At 44.1% G+C, this 16,315-nt stretch overlaps 1 protein-coding gene across 1 annotated transcript in view; it reads right to left on the minus strand.

Moving 5' to 3' along the window:
* EMB2804 (tubulin folding cofactor B) overlaps positions 1–15,415 on the minus strand; it is a 62,197-nt gene extending 46,782 nt beyond the window's left edge. The window contains exon 1 of the mRNA XM_086499422.1: positions 15,285–15,415. The gene's annotated coding sequence lies outside the window, so the exon portion shown is untranslated. The remainder of the gene's footprint in view (positions 1–15,284) is intronic.
* Between the last annotated feature and the right edge of the window lie 900 nt (positions 15,416–16,315).

Here is a 16,315-nt window from a genome sequence, read left to right on the forward strand (position 1 = left end):
TGATTTGATAGCTACAAAGTGGAATCCATTCTCATATCACAAAAAAAATCATCGTACTGCTCCAAGTTAAGTAATACCATCTATCCAGCTGTGTGCGATATGAGTAATGAGCAGCTTGTTGAAAAGTAAATCCTGAGACATCAGGATACAAATAATGCCATAAATCAAGCATATGTGCAGAAGCGAGGAGATGATCCCACGCTTGTCTCTCCACGGGCAACATGTGTAAATTGTCTGTGGTGCTATCATACATATCATGAGTATTGTTAAAATCACCACAAAGGAGTGCATTGAGGTCTATCGATAAGAAGAGATGTCTCGCCGTAAGGCGGCCCTTTGCCTAGAGGCTATATATGCATAGATGCCTCCAATTTCATAAATCTGACCATTCAAAAAACATTGCACAATCATGTAGGGTGCTGCGGAAGTGAATGTTGAACTGTGCTCAAGGGTTCCTTTTACTTACGGAATGGAGAGCCTTTTGTTCCTTTAGTGAGAGAGTGCAAATGATCACAAACAAAGTGAATGACATTGTGAATGAAGGTGCTGAGACACACACACAGAGAGAGAGAGAGAGAGAGAGAGAGAAGAATACGACACCAGACGGTTGTCAAACCCTCCTCCAAGGGCCCCCCTCTCTATGGCGAGAGAGGTCTATGCTATTGATTGCACAAATCTGGTACAATGGTCTAGATACAATGGACTTGCCGACGATGTCGACGACAATGAGACGGGCTGAAATCTGAAAACGCTAGGGGCTGAAATCTGCTAACTGCTGAATTCTGACACTGTGTCAGCGAGGACAACGATGCAACAACGATGCACTGAAAACGCAGATGCTAAAATCTGCGGACAGCGGGCTGAAACTGAAAACGCTAGCTGATCTGACCATGAGGCAAGGATCTGTTGCGGGTAGGTGAGATCTGCGAGGTTTGGGGCTGATCTTGTGGAGATTTAAGTGCTGAAAACTGAAAACGCTGATGCTAGGGGCTGATCTGTTGTCGGAATCTGCAAAACACTAGAGCAATCTACAGTCTGCAAAAACATTGGAGCAATCTGCAAAAACACTAGGCCTGAATCTGGAATTTGCTAACGCCAGAGCTGATCTGGTGGTGTTGCTGAAAACGCTAGGCTGAAACTGTAGCCAAAACGCTGGCTTGATCTGTTGTTGGCTGGAAACACTAGGTCACCTGCCGGTCTTGCTGAGAAGGTGCACTGTAAGTTGGTGGACTTCTGCTGCCTCTTCTGCCAAAAAGTGCTAGCACTAGGTTTTCTTATATAGTGTCTTGGAAAAATTGCCCTATCCAGTTTCCCAACAGTCACTTATTAATAATAAGTGAAAAATGGATAAAATAGGGAAAATGGGTTCTGTGCACTATAAAATGCTCATGATGGTTACTGAATATCATGTTGTGTGCAACCAGAGGATATGCAACTACTCTAAGTGCCTGGACATGCACAGCCTGAGCACGGGCTCACAAAGGTTCCAGAACACTTCCTAAGCTGACCCAAACCCTAGACCTAAGATAGCTTGTCCACATGCACATAGGGTTAGATGTGCACGTGAAAAATCATCCAGCTACCATATGGGTCATTGCTCACAAGAACTGGCTGAAGCTCATGCTGAACCATCATCAAAACTCTAGAGTAGCCATGCAAGCCAACATATCCAATAACCTGCAAAACTCTAACACTAACCAGCAAACTCCTATCGATGTGTTTTTGCAAAACCACTATATCTGCCCTATATATATTTACATAGTACCAAGTTAGCTGCCATTAATCAAGGTTGCATAATGTAACAAACTTGGACACTCCAAGTCAAGAATCAACCGCGACAGCACCAAATGACCACTTCAAAACAATTCACAGATCACAATAGATTTGCACTGGCCCGGCGGAGTTCCGTGCCTAGAGATATTGGCCCCAAAGACTGGCGCCCCTTTCGGTATTTCTTTTTGTATTAATCAATCATCAAAGTACAAGAGAGCGGTTAGGGTTTCACTCTCAGACTCTGCGTCCAGATGCTCTGAGAAGTGAGGCCCTCACCACTAATTTAAAGGTTACAAGGGATGCCCAAAAGCAGAGCCCCAAAAGCTTTTAAAATCAAAAGCATCAGTTCTCTCTCTCTTGAGAGTCTTTTCTCTTTTTTTTTTTTTTAAAAGCAAAAGCAAAATTCGCGTCCCTCATCATTTTCCAAAAAAAATAAAAATTCTTTTTTTAATAATCCGCCTCCGCGATTTCCGGAATTTAGGGTTTTTGGCAAAAATTAGGGTTTGCAAGAATTTTAGGGTTTTTGGCAGAAATTAGGGTTTCTGCTGTCCGCCACGTCATCACTTTGTGACATACCCCCCTCTTGAAAGCATTGTAATCGACCGCGATTACGCCTACAAAACCGACAAAAGCCATAAACCGTCTTAGGAGACACTGACTGTTAGTACCTACGTACTAGGAACACACATCTAGCACATGTACAAAATCGACAGTCACATCACAGGACATCACCAGACATCACAGGACATCACATGACATTCAACATTCATTCGGATCTTAGACCATGATTTATCGGCAATGTAGCTAGCAATCACATCTAGGTCCAATCGGGACCTCAACGATGTCCGATTGACTAACCCCTATTGCAACCATGTCTATTCGAGATCAATCAGACCAAAATGCTGCAGTCATTTCGGCTATCAGTTTCTGCACTCACAAGAAGTCAAGAACAAATCAGTATCATAATCAGGAATTCCATTTCATAAAGTCATCCAGCAGAATACTGTCAGCTCTCAGTATCCCTGAAGCTCAAAGAGACATCAGTGACTTTAGTATCAAAATCGAGGCATCTGTTGACAAAGGAGTGGAGTGACTCCCCTCTTGTGCATCCCACTGCACCAGATCTCCGGCCAAGCTGAATTCTGAGTTCCGTTTGGAGTAGACTATGCTAAACCAAAACATCGAGGTAAAGTTTCACAATCCGAGGAGTATCTGCTAGGTCCTCCTCCTCCATCCACTTCGCATCAAATGCAGGAAAGTTCTTGAACTTAACCAAGAACCGCCTTCGGACTTTACCTTTCTTCGTATCATTATGTGCCAAAATCTGTTCAGGAACAAGGATCTCCTCGTTTTCTTCCACTTTGGGTTGCTCATCAGGCTCCCCGTCATCAGGCACATCACCCTTAACAGGGTTCAAGAGACTCACATGCAATGCATTATGAATCCTCCAAGTATCTGGCAGTTTCAATCGGAAGGAGACATCATTTATCTTGTCAGTAATCTGGAAAGGTCCGTAGTATCACATACTAAGCTTTGGAAAAAGCCTCTCCTTTCCCTTTTTCTTTCTTAGGCGTGCCTTCTCAAAAGTAAAAGCACCCAATCATCCTCCTTCAGTTTCCAGTCGCGACGATGGCGATCCGCTGCCTTTTTCTGTCGTTCTTGAGACTTCTGTAAAGTCTCGCGAACCTTGGCAAAAGCCGTATCCAAATCTCGTGAATATCAATCCGCTTCAAATTTCTAATCTTTCGTGCTCAGGAAGGATGGAACCTTCGCAGCAGTTTCAACAATCTCTCATGGCGTCTTCCCCGTCGAAGAGTGTATCGTGTTATTGTAGGCAAATTCCACCAAAGGTAAGTTCTTTTCCCATTGAGTCTTCTGATGCGAGATACAAGACTTCAATAAATCTAAAATCACTGAATTGGCAATCTCAGATTGCCCGTCAGTCTGCAAGTGGAACGATGACGATAACTGCAACCGCGTGCCAATGTTCTCCCAAATTGCCTTCCAAAACAAACTCATAAATCTGGGGTCTCTGTCGGAGACAATCGTCTCAGGCGTGCCATGTAATCGGAAAATCATCGTGATCATTCTGTATTCTCGGGAGATCAAAAAAAATGAAATCCATTTCAATACTTTCCCAGGGGCGGGTGGGTATGGGTAAAGGCTGTAACAATCCCTGTGCTTTATGCCTGTCAAACTTGACCTTCTGGCATACCAAGCAACTGCGCACAAACTCTTCCACATCCTTCTTCAGTCTCCGCCAAAAGAAATCTCTCTCTACCCCTTTCATGGTGGTAGCAATGCCGCGGTGACCCGTAAAAGGTGGACAGTGGCAATCAGTCATAACCTTTTCCCTCAACGGCTGTGTAACGCACAACATAGTCTTTTTCATCAAGTAGCCTTCCCGAAGGGTGTATCCAGCTACTGTCTCCCCATCCCGTATCCGTGTGAAAATATCTGCAAAACCTGTATCTGTGGCATACTGATCGACCATATCCTCGAAGCTCCTATGATGTATCGCGGAAATAGCCAGAACCAACGATTTCCGAGACAAAGCATTTGCCACCACATTCTTCTGTCCCTGCACATGGACAATCTGGAAGTGGAACTGTGACAAGATGTTCACCCACCGCATCTGCTTTTCCGAAAGCTGCTTCTGTGACAAGAAGTAGCGCAAACTCTGATGGTTTGTAAAGACAGTAAAATCCGCTCCGAGTAGGTAATGCCGCCACTGAGTAAGAGCATGGATAACCGCCAAAAGCTCTTTCCCATAGATCTGTGCTGTCATCTCCGACCTAGAGAACAAACGGCTCTCGTAAGCTATGACATGGCCTTCTTGCATCAAGACCGTACCCAGACTACGACCACAAGTATCACAAAATACTTCAAATGACTTCTGCAAGTCCGGCAAAGTCAAAATAGGTCCCGTAGTCAATTTCTCTTTCAATGTCCGAAAGGCAGTCACCTCTGTGGGTCCCCACGAAAAAGGTACTCCTTTCTGTGTCAAGGTATGCAAAGGGGAAGCAACCTCTGCAAAGTTTCGTATGAACCGCCTGTAGTACGAACACAGTCCCAAGAAGCTTCTAACTTCATGGACATTCCTCAAATCGGGCCAATCACGGATAGTCTCTATCTTGGCCGGGTCCATTCGCACTCCTGCTGCTGACACAATGTGTCCCAAAAAGTGTATCTCTGGTAGGAAAAATTCACTTTTCTTTGCATTAATCACTAACTTGTGATCTCGTAATGCCTGAAAGACCTGAAACAGATGATCTCTGTGTTCTGCCTCATTCTTGGAGAAAACAATGATGTCGTCAAAGAAAGTGCCAACAAATAGCCTGTACTCTCGAAAAATCCTATCCATCATCCGGTTAAATGTCGCAGGAGCATTGGTTAAGCCAAAAGGCATCACCAAAAACTCAAATAACCCAAAAGTCGTCCGAAAAGTTGTCTTGTAGACATCTCCTGGTGCTATCCTGATCTGATGATATCCACTCTTCAAGTCAATCCTGCTAAAGCACGAGGATCCCTGTAACCTGTCGAGTATATCATCGATCCTAGGAATCGGAAATCTGTTCTTGATGGTGATTTCGTTGAGAGTGCTATAATCGATGCACATTCTCCAAGATCCGTCTTTCTTCAAAACCAACAACACTGGAGAGCAATACGGTGAAGTACTAGGCTGGACAAGACCCTTTTCCAAGAGGTCTTTCACTGAGTTCATAATCTTTTCATTCTGTACTCGGCTCACACGATAAGGTGGCCGATTCGGTGGCGTGCTTCCAGATATCAGATCAATGGTATGATCTTCAGGCCCTCTCAAAAGCAATCGGCATGAGCGTGGAGAAAAAAATCTTGGCGTCCTTTTCTTCAGGTCAAAACATATTCAACCTTTATCCATCGTTCAATTCTCCCAAAAGAATGAGTAAGAAAACTGAAGTTCATCAAGTACAATCTCTAAGCCCTTCATTTATTAAATTCGCTTTCTCGGCCCGGTAGTCAACCACGGCGTAGTTCTTGTGGTACCAAGGGATCCCGAGTAGAACGTCACTCACGTGCCCTGAACACCCCTGTCATTGCAAACGAAGTTTACCAATGCTCGGTGTAATGGCAACATCCCATCCGGGTGCCAGTCGAACTACCTCCGCCTGTGGCGTCAGTCTGTCTGGCGCAGTTCCAAATCGAGCCGCCAATTCCAAGTGAAAAGAAGTTGGCCTTGGCTCCTTCAAAAGAGCTTCCTGATCCTTCACTTTGCCCCAAAAAAAAACGGCAAAGTTTGTACTTTCATTCATTTGATTCGGTGCAAGTCCCACGCCATGTGGTACCAGTTCTGCTTTTCTATCTGCCTTTTCTGCCACATTCCTCAGCTGCTCTCGAACTCTCAGACCTGTCGTCGTCTTTATCATTCTGTTCTTTCTGTGCCTTATCAGGGCACTTCGCGGAAATATGTCCATGTTCCCCGCATCCAAAGCACTTCCCCTCTCTGATGAAGCGAGCTCTCTCCTCAGGAGTAAGCTTGGGTCGTGCATCCTTTTTTTTTCTCTGGGTTGCTCTTTTTCATTCTACTTTCATTCCCAGAAGTCTGTTCGGCTCGTTGTGTCATGGTCTCATCTGTGGGGTAGGTCAGACTGCCAGAGTGAATGGCAAAGCCCCGCTTCGCATGACTCATCAACTCCTGAATAGAAGCTGACTTCTGTTCCAAGCAGTGATCTCGGATCTCTGTAGGTAGACCCAAGGTAAACCGCTCAATCTGTTCTCTGAATGAAGAGGCGGGTAGAAAAGAGCTCCAGAATCTTTCACAATAAGAATTCACTGTATCGCTCTTGGTCATCCGGAGATGGTTCCAAGCAGCTCGTATATCTCGCTCAAACTCTTGAGTCAACCAAGAAGAAATAAAAAGCCTCTTGAATTTCAGCCATGTAACTGGCACAGTCTTGCTTAATAGAAGCGTGGACCACCAAGTACGAGCATTCCCCTTAAAGTAAGAGGCAGCTCTCCGAATCTTGGAGTGCTCTGAATAGCGTCCTCCCGCGAAAGCGATGTCAAACTGCTGTATAAAAGACAAAGCCTTCGAAGCATCTGAGTATCCTGAAAAGTATCAAACTTGATCGAGTGGCCACCTTCCTTAAACTCTCGGACTTTCTTGCTTTTATCTTCGAGAAAGTCATACTGGTTGGCTTTGTAAAAATTCTTCTTGTTCGCATAAAACTTTCCGTCATCGGAATCTGAGCTGTCTGTAGACGAGTCCTCAGTAGAACTGTCAGTCTCTGGGCGAGATGTAGCCTTCTTTGCCTTTTTCTTGCCCGTTCCGAAGCTTTGTGTCTTGCTTCGCTTTTTGCTTTTTTCTGTCTTCTTCGCTCTAATCCGAGGAGCTAGAAGAACTGTCACAAGAAGAAGAAGAAGAACTGGGTACTCCTTCAAATCGAACACGCTTCTTCCGTTTCTTTGCTTTGTCGAATGTCGACTGACGACCCAAATATCCCGGGAAGTCAGTACCTTTGTTCTGCTTTTTGCCGTGCTTTTTGCCTTTCTTTTGCACGTCGAAAAGCTGAGCAATCCGTGCATCAACCACGTTCTCCAGTTCCTTCTCCGTATATTTCTTGGAGGCACAAGGTTTCTTGAGAGCGGGTTTCGGGAGTGGTGTTGTGGTTCTCTGCCACTCCATCTGTAGCTCTTTCAAAGAGGTCTGGTTCATATATTTTGCCATCTTCGGGTCCTTGGCAAAATTGAGCATCATCATTGTTGCATCGCTGATGAACTGGCGACGCTCTATCTCTCGCCGCTCCGCCTAAGTAGGCCAAGGCGGGCCATACTCTCTGTCTGAATCTTCGTTGTGATCCCAGCCCGCATCTCCAGATGCAGAGGGAGTCGACTGATCATTGCCTGAAGCCATAGGTGCCGCGGAAAAAAAAATTCGGGGATCGGATTTCCCGTAGAAGAGAAATCGGCCGTGCTCTGATACCACTGTAACAAACTTGGACACTCCAAGTCAAGAATCAACCGCGACAGCACCAAATAACCACTTCAAAACAATTCACAGATCACAATAGATTTGCACTGGCCCGGCGGAGTTCCGTGCCTAGAGATATTGGCCCCAAAGACTGGCGCCCCTTTCGGTATTTCTTTTTGTATTAATCAATCATCAAAGTACAAGAGAGCGGTTAGGGTTTCACTCTCAGACTCTGCGTCCAGATGCTCTGAGAAGTGAGGCCCTCACCACTAATTTAAAGGTTACAAGGGATGCCCAAAAGCAGAGCCCCAAAAGCTTTTAAAATCAAAAGCATCAGTTCTCTCTCTCTTGAGAGTCTTTTCTCTTTTTTTTTTTTTTAAAAGCAAAAGCAAAATTCGCGTCCCTCATCATTTTCCAAAAAAAATAAAAATTCTTTTTTTAATAATCCGCCTCCGCGATTTCCGGAATTTAGGGTTTTTGGCAAAAATTAGGGTTTGCAGGAATTTTAGGGTTTCTGGCAGAAATTAGGGTTTCTGCTGTCCGCCACGTCATCACTTTGTGACACATAACCTACACACACTGTATGAGATGCATCTAATGTGATTATGCATGGGAAATCATATGTGCACGTGGCAAAAGAACATAAGAAATCAGGTAGACATGCCCATGTGCACGTCTTCTTCCACCACATCTGTGCTAGAGACGATTCATTGATTCAATGCAGATAAAGTTTCCACCGAATTTACATGCAAGTGGAAGCCTCACCAATGACATCATCTTCATCTTGCCCCCCCCCCCCCCCTCCCCCCCGCCCTGAAGAAGATTCTCATTAATTTCTGAATTGTTACAAGCATGTGAACCTGAAACAGAATTCACTTCATGTCCCAATCCTTTTCTGATGCAAAAAGATGCATGGTTTCATAAGCCTATTGGCTGAAATTCATCATACATGTAACCGAGAACGGCTATATCTGTTTCGTACTGGGATTTTCAACACGGGACAAGCTTCCACTGATAGCTGCTCACGTAGGAGATGTCGAAACGAGTTCTTCTTGGCTGAAATCTACTTCTAGAACACGTCAGAGTACTTAAATTTTTGTGGGCAATCGGTTCTGCACTTGGTTGAGTGCGACTATTCCTAGCAAGGACGCACACAAGCTCCTATGGCCGCACTCTGCTTCAATCGCAGGTTTCACAACCTCTGCACGGCCTTCACGACACCAGAGCAAGAGAATCGTAGAGAGAGAGAGAGAGAGAGAGAGAGAGAGAGAGAGAGAGAGAGCGAGAGAGAGAGAGAGAGAGAGAGAGAGAGAGAGAGAGAGAGAGAGAGAATTGGCTGAATTGAGGGCTGAGAGAGGGGACTCTCTGTGTGAATGGAAACTACTACAGAGTAGCCCTAAAAGGTAGCGCTAGCTGTTCTTTATAGCCTTGCGGGAGAGTTCAGTCATCTGGTGCTGCATGAGAGAGAGAGAGAGAGAGAGAGAGAGAGTAAACTTTCTATACTACTCTTGCAAATTTTCCAACGCTATAGCTGAGTTTTTTAATGTTTATTAGTTCTGGCCACGTTCAAACTGGCTGGCCACTAAGTTTATAAGGTTTTTAACCTTTACACCTAAAAACACATTCATATATTCATTCTCTATGCACAAAAATCAATTTCATTTATCTGTAGACGTAACTAAAAATATTACATCCCTCTTGGCTTCTAAACAGTTGTAGTTGTTGTCAACTGTAAGGCTTCATGATACTGATGCAGGATGTCTGCAAAATCTTGCAATTTTGATTCCATCATCCACTGAGCATACTTATGTAGGATGTCTGCGAGATCTTGCAATTTGATTCCATCATCCAGTGAGCATCTAGAGGGGAGTAATTCTGATACTTTACTAAGTACTTGTACGATGAGTTCTTCCAGGCTTTAGTTGGCATTCCTGATGAAAATGATTTGTTCTGGAAGAAGTATTTCTTCAGTTTCATCGACCTCAGGGGGATCTTCTACAACTAATCCTGCAGGAGGTTCGCCAACGAAAGGTCGTAGAAGGCTCATGTGAAAAGCATTATGGATTTTCCAAGTCTCCAAAAGATCCAATCTAAGTGCTACATCATTGATTTCTTATGTAATCTTAAACGGGTCATAATATCTGTTGGAAAGTTTTACAACATTCCCTTTCTAATTGGCATGTTTCCTAAGTCGCGATTTATCTAACTTGAGAAGGACAAATTGCATTTATTGAGCTTGAGATCACGACGATGTTTGTCAGCTGCATGTGAGAGAGAGAGAGAGAGAGAGAGAGAGAGAGAGAGAGATCGTAAACTTTCTACGTTAGATTTTCCAACGAGACAGTATGGCTGAGTTTTTTAATGTTTATTAATTCTGGCCACGTTCAAACTGGCCGGCCACTGAGTTTATAAGGTATTTTAACCTTTACACTTAAAAATAGGCATTAAATCCCAGTTTTTTGGCCAATCTGGGATATTATTAACCCGGCCGATTTTATCTCTTTTCCGATTTAGTCTACCAGCTCCCGTTGGGTCGTATTTCCTCTATGTCCGGCCGGCCATTTTGTGGACAGCCACCGCAAAACTATTAAATTACAGCTTTTATGAGCAAATTGAGGGCACCATCTTATTTATGTGCTTGTTCTGAACTATTATGCACTACGTCCTACTATTGTTCTACTTATCATACTATCCGTACACGGATAATTTTCCAAATGGCACATTGCACTGAAAAATTACCCGTTCATAACTAATTGGTACCAAAAAATTAATATATTCATTCTGTGTGCACAAAAATCATTTTTATTTATCTCTAGCTATAGCTAATCATTTTCATTTATCTGTAGCTATAGCTAAAAATATTACAACAACATTGACATTACAAGGAACTGTAGATTGGGAAGGCTTGGCTTTCCCTTTTTGCACATTGGGAGCTACATTAACAATTGAGCCTCCATTTTGTTTAGCATCACCAATAGGTTTTCCCGTAGAGACGGAACTGTTGAAGGAGGTGGGTACAAAACAGGTTCAGAGCATTCAAATTGCATGTGCCCAAATTTGTCACATCGGAAACATGAGTTTGCAAACTTGCCCCATTTGAATTTGAATGGGCGCTTGCCCACCCACAGGTCCCTTGAATCAACCACAATGCCTTTTGGTGTAGGTTTGTTCGTCTCCCATAGAATGCAAAACCTATTGGTGTTCGCATCCAGCTTCAAGGGACAAATCACCTTTCCAAGTTGTGCAACCAACAACGGTGAAAAGTGTCTCCACGTGCAAGGAAAGTCCACTATTTCCACCCACACCGGGTATTTATGGCGAACAAAATTTTGATAATCCTTTGTCAGTGCCCACGGCGTTAATGGGTCATTTGCGTGCTAAAGGAGAGTGGAGATGTCTCCAACAACACCTCTCTCTCTCTCTCTCTCTCTCTCTCTCTCTCTCTCTCTCTCTCTCTCTCTCACACACACACACGCGCGCGCGCGTGTAAAGGTTCTCCCTTTGCCATTTCATGATATACAATATGATATAAGTATATGATAAGTACAAATTTTTGTGTTGTACCAAGAACCTGCATTCACCAATCTTAACAGGGTTTGTAAAATGCATGCTTTTATTAGTGTACCATCTTTCTTTTCTTTTTTTTGCGAGAGAAAAATCTTTCCATTAGTTAAGAAAAACTGCCATGGGACTACAAACCACCTCTACTAGAGGGCTACATCAAAAGCATGGGGACACTCTCCTAGTGAGTAACCAAAATATATACAATGAGGCTAAATCACAAAATGGGAGGAGGAAAGAGCCACAGAGGTGGCCGGTTGTTAGGTGCAGCGGAATGAATGTTGTATTTTCTCAAGATTAGTGATCTTTATTGCTCAAGGTTCCTTTTAGTTCTTAGGAAAGGAGAGAGCCTTCCGTCGTATGGAGAGTGCTATGATCACGAACAAAGTGGGTGGATATTGTGCGTGCAAGTGAATGAGACTGAGAGAAGGAGAGAGAAGAGATACGACACCCAAGAGGTTGTAAAACCCTCCTCCGAAGGCCCCACTCTAGTCGGTGAGAGTGGTCTACTTGATTGCACACAGGTGTACAATGCGCATGCAATGGACTGATGCAATGGGACTATGCCGATGACGACGACGGCGATGACGACGACGACTTGATGGCTGAAATCTGAGTTCTTCTAATCGCTGAATTCGGGGACTATTGCGGTGGCTGAAAATGACTGTTTTGGCTGCGTTTTATGGCTGAAAATGAGGGAGCATCTGCAACCAACTTGGGGACTGATCTGCTGCTATTCCATAGGCTGAAAATCTGCGTTTCTCACTGCTGCAGATCTGCGTTTTAGGGCTGATAACTGAGGTTCTTCATGGCTGAAAACTGATGATCTTTACGGGGCTGAATCTGCTACTTCTTGTGGTCTCAATCTGCTACTTTTTCTATTGCTGAAATCCAAAACGCTAGAGACTGAGGCTGACCAAAAACACTAGCTGATCTTGCATTTCCAAAAACGCTGGGCATGTGAAAAACGCCAGGCATGTGATGGTCTTTCCGGCGACGATCTGATGCAAAACCACCAAGGGCTTAGCTTTCCGGCGATGAATGATGTTGAAAGCGCTAGGGATAGGAATCTGCTGCTTGGAGAAAAACGCCAAGGCTTGGGATCTTGCTTGGAGGGAAACCACCAAGGTTCTGCTGAGAAGTTGCCTGTTGAGCAAGGTGCTCCTGCTGCCTCTTCTGCCAGAAAGTGTGAACTTTGGTTTGCTTATTTATTAACTTAGCAAAATTGCCCTACCTACTTTTGTTGGAAAGTCACTTAAAAATAATAAGTGAAAATACCAATAAATAGGAAAATAGGCTAAATGCACTGGAAAATTCCCCTAACTGATGCTAATGGATTCTGATGGGAATTCCGATGATCATGCTGTGTGCAACCGGAGGATATGCATCTATGCTAAGTGATTGGGCATGCACGGTCTACGAATAGACTCACAAAAGTGCCAGATCACTGCTAATCTAAACTTAATTGAACTGACTGAACCTTGCTGTGGTGTAGCTTGTCCACGGACACATAGGGTTGGGATGTGTCACGTGACACCGGTAGTGCCATTTGGGCACACCCTGGACCATGGTGAAGAAAGGCCCTGGACGCCACAGTCGCTGGAAAGCCTCTTTGCGCCGATCGGAACTGCCATGAAGTCTCTCGAACTGACCCCTATGGATCAACTCCAACCAAAAGTCACGAGCAAACTCTGCCGATGGGACAGGACGAGCCTCGAAGATGCGAAGCAACGGGCCTGCCAAATCAACCAGAGTGTCAAGCAACAGACGAGCACCCAACACACCTCTCTCTCACTGCACCACTCCTAGGAGCAGGCTGAAGTGTAGGTCGACCCCCCTGGATTAGTATCATCCTGTTGGTGGAAGATAGCTCAAACTGGAGCGCAAGGCTCGTGAATGTACTATCTTGTTTGGATGGTCACTGTAATGTTTGAACTCTAAGAAAGGATATAAATTTGATAGTGACAAGAGTTAGTCAATCAAGACATCCGCGAAAAGATCAGCACGGTCTACATGTGATTGCTAACTATGTTACAATGACCGTGATTTTGTATCAAGGAACCTCAACGGAAATGTGATTGATCAATGATGAGGGGGGTATGTCACAAGTTGCAGCACCCGAGACAATTCATATGCTTTGCTTATTCCTACTAAAACCCTTGGCTTGGCTTGGCTTGGCACCCTTGTGCTATCAACTAGAGCATCGGGACTAATGAAGGATTGATCGTTATTGGCAAGAAGGGGGCTCCGAAGCATTTATAACTGTTGGGCGTTCAAATTCACACCACCAGCATTCCCTGCTCCATATGCAGCTGGTGAAGAGCAACGCTGCAGTATATTGTTGTTGATAATCTCAACTGTACCCGCATTGGTTGTCCCCCTGCATGCGGTTTAGCAAGAGAAGCTCTTTACAGGCCACTATATTGGCCATATTGTCTGTAAAGTTTCTGCTATCTTACCCAGCTGTTGAATGGCCAGCAATGAATTGTTGCTGGAGGCTAATAGGTGCTGACATATTGGTATGCCTGTCTCCAGAAATGCCATTACTCCGCAGTCCGTGTTCTTCGGCTTCTCCAGCACCAAATCTCTTTGTGTGAAAAAAAGAATTAGCTTCCACTTCTGCTCTTTGACTATTCTTCTGATCCTGGTCGGCAACGTAGGCACTACATGATTGACCACTTGACCTTCGTTGCAATGCTGCTCCATCTCCTTAAAGCTACACATTAAGCAACTCCCGCGGACACTATATTCTGCATTGAATTGGTAATGAGAGATGTTTCTATTGTCTACAGATCGTTCCGAAATGCTTGCCTCATCAAATTTTTAGATAGGCTATCAACAGAGCTGGACGAGGAGTATGATTGAAGCCAACGGCTCATCAAACCATGACTTGCACTAGTGGAAATATTCCCCAATGCCTTTCCCTCGACATTGAGCTGTCTGCCACTAATCCCCTCACACTCTCTGCTAAACCGCAAGCAGCGAGCACTGAAGCCGTTGGCTTAATTACCTGAGGATAACCATAATAAGCTTCAGTGTGATCAATCCTGCTAAGTTTTTCTGCACTCACGTCCACTTCGACATTTACTCTTTCCATTTCTTCGGCCTCTGCCGTCTACATCGCCAAGCCTGATAGCATCAGCAGAAAAATGTGCTGAACAGGTCTGCGAAGGCAATGAGTTTTGGTGATTCGACTCCAGATTAGGCCAACTGATCATCGATTGAAATCTAATATCTCTGTTTCAGTAGCACTAGAACAGACCTCTGCCAAGGTTGATCGCACGAAATATATGATCTTTGAGAGTGCTCATCACGTCGGCAAGCATCCGAAGTACCTTCCAGCTTGATGATCTGCAAAATATAACCGGGGGTTTGAAAGGTCTCCGGTACTCCTTTCCGATTCTGCCGGGCTTGCTGTTGCATGGGCAAACAGTGCAGACAAGAATTTGTGTGAATCTTGAGAATTAGGCATGGGGACCTGCTGCATATCATTCCCATGAACATTGAAGGATGGCCGAGGGCACAGGGTTGTTGAATCTGCATAAGCTATACTTGGAGCGGTATAATGCTGGCCATAACTAGTTGCGCTTGCAGAAACGAGCTGAGTAAGGTAGTTGAAGCTGGACATACTGTTCAGCTGGCCACTGGGTCTTGTTCAAAGCTGCTGTGATTGCTACGTGGGGAAGGCGCTGGTAGGCTTGAAATTAGGTATTAAGGCTTCACTGCAAAAGAAGGACGATTCCAATATGCCGATGGGGCAAACAATGACTTGTACTGCTGGAATGAATAGGAACTTGGCCTACAGACTCTATAAATGTTACTAAAGAATGCTCTCGTAATGTCGACGAGGTAGGCTTTTCTTCATGGCTCTTCGCTTTCATGTGAACAGGTAGGTTTGCATTTGATGGTTCCAGCGAGCAAAACCATCAACGCCTACTAGCGTCATAGCCTACTCTCTCTCTCTCTCTCTCTCTCTCTCTCAGAGTGGAAAGAGACGAACCTGCAGACAAAGCTCCGAGCTGCTTCTGGGGAACCTGCGAACTACTTGAGGAGAAGATCGAACTGCAATTGAGCAACGCGCAGTGCTTCTTCTACTTGGTAGCTTTTCACACGGAGTTTTTTTTAGGGAAAATTACCAAAATACCCCTCTAATTTGGGAAATTCCCAAAATACCCTTCAAATTTCAAAAATTCCCAATATACTCCTCATAGTTTGTCAAAATTCCCAAAATACCCCTGGTTGTGAGAGTAAATTTATCCAAAAATTAAAAAAATTGTAGCTTTTCGTAAGAAGACTGATTGTCTATGAATATAAGATACTAAACCTAGAATTTGAGCTGGTTATGTAGGTGCTTCATTATTTTTAGACATAATTGTCTTTTATTGGGAGGTAATTTGTGACAAATTACATGCTAAGCACTAAAAAACGGATATACATTGTCAAAAAAGAATAAAGATTAGGAAATCGTGAACAATCCAGCTAAAATAGATACAAGGGTATTTTGGGAATTTTTGAAATTTGAGGGGTATTTTGGGAATTTCCACAAATTAGAGGGGTATTTTGGTAATTTTCTCTTTTGTTTATTTAGAGCTTTTCATGGCAGCGATGTTTTTTTAAAATTTAAATCCAATGCCACGTGGTGGCTTCTACTGAAAAAAGAGTCTTTGGCTCCTACCCATCCCAATATAATAAAACTAGCTCAAGCTTGGAGTGCTCCTCCTCCAAGACACTAGAGGATTCTAAATGCACATCAAAACAAGTCGAACCTTTCTCCACTTGTGCTCCTAGCTCTGCTAAATTGCCTCTTCTATCTAGTCCATCACTGACAAGCATTTCAGCCTAGTCATCCACTTTTGACTTGCTCGTGTGTGTGGTTTTCCGCCTTGCCAAAGGTCTCACTTTTGGACTTTGCAAAGGTTATAGCAGATAGTGGATTTCAAGCTAGATGTTGCGGTTGTGAATAATTGCCGATGTCATTGCTCGAAGGTGAGCCATAGATAGAACATAAAAGGTGTGTCGAATCGATTTGTC

The sequence above is a fragment of the Adiantum capillus-veneris genome, chromosome 25, assembly GCF_014529385.1.
Source record: "Adiantum capillus-veneris isolate H3 chromosome 25, ASM1452938v2, whole genome shotgun sequence".
Classification (NCBI taxonomy): domain Eukaryota; kingdom Viridiplantae; phylum Streptophyta; class Polypodiopsida; order Polypodiales; family Pteridaceae; genus Adiantum; species Adiantum capillus-veneris.